Genomic DNA, 5,505 nt, shown 5'->3' with positions numbered 1-5,505 from the left:
TTATACAGGCGGTAGAACATTAACCAGTAGCTGCGGCAGCCTCTATTTTTTGCCCTTCCTCGTGAACAGTATTGCACCCGATGAGCCAATAGGAAGGTCACAGAACTGAGTGCCACTCCAACTGTGGCAGTCTCCATTTCTTCATCAGCATTCAGTGAGGAAACGTTCAGAATCATTTAGTTGTGATTTCACAGTTCGCTGTAATAAAATAAACTATGCGCTAATCACTTAAAAGCCTTCGCTATTGGTAAATTGTTAAATTAACAGATATCTATTAAATTTAAATTATCAATCCCGCTTATTGCAAACGAACGGTAAATTAAAAATCTTTTTTTAATTAAAACAATGAAGAACTAATTAATTAACATAATTGAATCGCATTTGATAAAAAGTTACTTATCTAATTATAAAAAATTACGGAGCTTTTTTTCTGTGTAAAACCTTAAAAAATTATTTTTTTACTTTAAATATAATCTAGGATTAAAATTTTTTTATTACGAAATTATATATTTTATTACTATTTAATATTTATTTTGTTTGATGCAGAAGTGAATTAATATTATCTTACTAAAGGCTTAGCAAACCCAGAGGTTCAATGTCGATACCACTAATCGCTCTCAACATACATCTGCCAGTCCTCCCATCAACGTTTTGCTCTACCCCTCGGCCATTTACCCGTCGTTTCAGTGTGTATTAACATTTTAGGGATCCGTTCGTTACTATGTCCCACAACCTTACTAGCCGACTATAACCTGAATAATATTTACCAAGTGCAGTTCCCTGAATTCAGTGTTGTGTTATCCGGTTAACTCATCCTTTTTTCCATGTCTAAATATTTTACACAATGCTTCATTTTCAAAAAGACTATGGTGCTCTTTTTCCCCTAGTGTTAGAAAGAGGCCATGTTTTGCATTCGTAAGGAACGAAAATAGTTTTAAAATTTTAATTTTGGGGACGTATGGAGGAATTTTAGCGATTTCTAAATTACGAGCATTTTCACGCCTTTAACCTCGCTTTTATTTCCTCATCAATTTCGTTTTTCATAGTTACCGTCCAACCTAAATTCTCAAACCTCTACCTCTTCAACTGTATTTCTTCCTCTATCACCGAGATTGCTTCCGTTTCTAATCCTAACTAAATATTTTGCTTTATCTGTATTTATTTCGAGACCTAGTTCCTAACTAGATTTAATAGGAACTACTGTAACTTAAAATTATCAGTACAAGAACATTTCAACACAAAATTATGATTAATTTCTTAATTTCTAAGCGTATCGCAGAATGTTCCCAATACTTCTTGTGTGGCAAAATGTTCGCAATACTTCTTGTATCACATAATATTCTCAATACTGCTTGTATGTGTGTTTATTAGTTTTATATCTTTTGTTATTTTATATCATTTACCTCGATACTAACTTTTACGAATAATTACAGAGATGATTTTAAAGCAGATTAAATTTACTAAATGGGTAGTTCATAATTCTCACATCGTCCGGATCCTAAAAGCAAAAAATTATTCCTTGTTCAATAAGATTCCAAAGCTTGTATTTGAATTTGGCTCAGCTATAATTGAGGGGAAGCAAATGAATCGTTGGAAAAGTGAAGTAACTGTCGAAGCAAAGTGATATTCGGGCCATTCCTTCGTAAAACTAATTAAATGTGTTTCCTTAAAACGTCAAAAAATATGAATATTTTGGAGATTAGGTATAACAACTAGTTTTCGGAAATATTTTTCCTAATTGTATTACAAATCTAATTTTTAGAAACACAGCATGGCTATTTTGAGAAAAATTAAATTGAAATAATAAGTCACAGAACTATTTCTTGTTTAATTACACATTTATATTATAATGGGGACAATTTCGGTATACCTACCTACATACAACGAAAAAAAAAAAGTATGACTACAAGTGTTGAAATGCAGAGACTACATTAATTAGGCGGTAAAGTTAGACGACACAGTGTTGTGACAGATGGCAAGGCTCTCAACACTAGAGCAGTTAGTTATCTCTGCTCACAGCTGTTGCCGCGACGCACCAATCGGTCTCTATTTTAAACTACTGTGATGAAAATTACCATCTTTTCTGAGAAAGAGGCTCCAAGTTATGGTACGGCCGATTATCTTTGCCGTTCGGCGGCAGAAGAACTAGGATTGTCTTAGAGTATTAATCACGAGCCGGGCTAGAGATAGGACTAAGATCATCCAAGAGCAGCGGTTTTCAAACGTGGTGCCACGGGGCTCCGGGGTGCCACCAGGGAATGCCGGGCCCCAGGCATTCCCTGGTGGTACCCAAGTGTACCCCAGGTGTGCAGCAAGTGTATGTCAGGAGAGCCACATGTGTATGACAGGGGTGTCCCAACTGTACACCATGGGTTTCGCAAGCGAATGTCACTTTCTCACAGTTAAGAATTATAAAAAAAACAATAATAGTAAATCTGCTATATTGTTTTTTTTCCCCTATTATGATATAATATTATGATGGAAATAATTGCAGTTATAACAATCCCATTTCCACAACCTCTTTGCTCAAGAAAGCTGTGGAAATAATTACTAAACTCAGGAGAAAGAGATTTAATAGAAAGGGTTAGCATACAGGAAAATTGAAGCCGAAAAGACGGGCGTTATAATCTATATCATATATAATATATTATAAAACTCTTGGCGTGGCAGAGGAATAGCGGCCAATCATCGACATCCTTATCTTTCAGTTCAGATTGCTATGGCGTAGGTTCCTATTAACCTGAGCTCCAAGGGTGTGCTTAATTTTCTCCTTTGCTTAGAGGAGAGTATGGTATGCAACTCACCTCCTCCACCTTTAAGGAGAGTAGGTTATGCCACTCCCGTACTCCACCTTTAAGGAGAGTAGGTTATGCCACTCCCGTCACCCTGCTCCACCTTTAAGGAGAGTATTGTATGCCACTCCCCTGCTCCACCTTTAAGGAGAGTAGGTTATGCCACTCCCGTACTCCACCTTTAAGGAGAGTAGGTTATGCCACTCCCGTGCTCCACCTTTAAGGAGAGTAGGTTTTGCCACTCCTCTGCTACACTTTGAAGGAGAGCATGATATCCCACTCCCCTGCTCCACCTTTAAGAAGAGTATGGTATGCCACTCCCCTGCTCCACCTTGAAGGTGAGTATGGTATGTCACTCCCCTGCTCCACCATTAAGGAGAGTAGGTATGCCACTCCCGTACTCCACCTTTAAGGAGAGTAGGTTATGCCACTCCCGTGCTCCACCTTGAAGGAGAGTATGGTATGCCACCACCCTGCTCCACCTTTAAGGAGAGTATTGTATGCCACTCCCCTGCTTCACCTTGAAGGAGAGTAGGTTACGCCACTCCACTGCTTCACCTTGAATGAGAGTATGGTATGCCACCATCCTCTCCACCTTGAAGGAGAGTATGATACCACCACCACCTTGAAGGAGAGTATGGTTTGCCACCATCCTGCTCCACCTTGAAGGAAAGTAGGTTATGAAATCGACATTAATATTTTTTCTTCAACCTATGAATATCTTAACAACGTGTATTTTAAATTGTTTAGGGTTTTTGAGAACTTGTCATAATAAAATATAAAATACAGATAAGTAGTTAATTCCCCAAAAAATAAATAAATATAGTTGGCCGAAAAATTTAAATTGTACTATTAAATTCCATTCAATTAATAACCTTGTTTTGATACAAGAATGTACGTATTTGTTTTTTGAATAAGAATTTGCATACCCTTATCGAACATCCCTCTAAAAAGGACCAATTGTTCAGATCCAAAAGCTTACTGTTTCAGTAAATTTATACTATATATACTCCTAAAATGAAAATCCTAGAATTGTTTCGTGGAAAAATGACGCAATGTTGTGCAGTTGACTAATACTCATTCATTAACAAAGCAATTTCGTAATGCTCTCATGAATCGATTATAAAATATAAAGATAATACCTTAATTGCCAAACTATTTGCTAATATCACATCAATTATCTTCGAATTATGGAGTAGAGGTTCAAATTTCTGAGATAAATACAAAACAAAATCTTAATTTAATTAATTCACTTCGTTACAGTAAACGTCTCACAAAAAATGGCTACTCCTTTTGTTTCATTAGGTCTGAAAGATATTAGTGAAATAAAATAAAAAATTCTAAAAACATGTCATTTAAACGAATCTGGTGCTGTGCGCATGACGCAACTTTGACTAACCCCCCCCCCACCAACTTACGGCCCCAGATTTTGTGTAGATTGATGGAATCGTTTTATTATCTCTATTTTTTTTAATATAAAAAAATCAATGAAATCCAAAGAGTGGGAAAAGACCATCTTACGACATGACATAATCAAAGTCGTTAAATCCGTTTTCCAGAAAATCCAAAAAATGTCAAAAATCTATTCGAAAGCGGCACTCCCTGTCAATCGATTTTATCGAAAAAGTTGCTGTCATATGACAGCCAATATACATTTAGTTTCAGTTTCGTACGACGTCTGCTTTTTGAGCTAGGCAGGTAGCTATCATGGCCACATATACACAATTTTGCTAGAGTTGGTTATTTGTACTCAAGGGATTTCGAAAGGTGTATTTCCGTCGAAAACTCGAATTCAAATTTTACACAAAGGCAGTACTTTCCCTTACTGTATATGTCACACATAGGAAACTGAATCTAGGACAGTATGTTGAAATTAATCAAGAGTGGATAAGCAATGAGAGCAATGTTGACTGGAGTACTTGAGAGATACTTCTAATTTGGATGACGTATAATTAACATTTAAATGGGAATCGAGCTTGAACCACTTGAGAGTTGCCTAACCTTCCCTGGAGGAATCGAGCTTGAACCACTTGAGAGTTGCCTAACCTTCGCTGGAGGAATCGAGCTTGAACCACTTGAGAGTTGCCTAACCTTCCCTGGAGGAATCACTGAAGAGCGCGGCAAAAGTCCATTAAATCGGACAAAACTCTTTACACGCCACTTGCAAACATTCTTGGTCAATGTGTGGTTTTCCCATGGCAAGATGGAAAATTTACACATTTATACTCTGACTATAATTCAAGCGATTTTTGTATTTATATAATTAATTAATCAATTAGTCTTCGATTTTAATCTTGTTGAAGGTAGTTATGCGTATTCACCAAATATAAATAATATTATATTCGCAAACATTATTTTCTATTAATATAAATAAGAACATGTCGGGCCTTTGGAATGGAATATCCACGTATGAACTTGTGTAAATACAAATATACTTATATTCAAAGGTTTAAATATGAAATATATTAGTACTCAACGTTGTTAATTAGAGGTTTATAACAATACATATGCTTAAAAGTCGTCATTTAGTTTACTTTATTTTCAGCAAGCTAAAGATGTGTCAGCTACCAACCTTATAGAAGCTGATTCTGGCCGCTATTTTTTTCTGATAAAACCAAGAGATGCCTCATAAAGCAGGGTTTGTAGAGGCAGAGTGTGCCCGACCGCCATTATTATTTTCTGCAACTCGAAGAGACATAAGGCTTAGTGGAGG

This window comes from Halyomorpha halys, unplaced genomic scaffold, assembly GCF_000696795.3.
Source record: "Halyomorpha halys isolate HHAL.00 unplaced genomic scaffold, Hhal_1.1 Scaffold2074.1, whole genome shotgun sequence".
Classification (NCBI taxonomy): domain Eukaryota; kingdom Metazoa; phylum Arthropoda; class Insecta; order Hemiptera; family Pentatomidae; genus Halyomorpha; species Halyomorpha halys.
Note: the sequence above shows the minus strand (reverse complement) of the source record.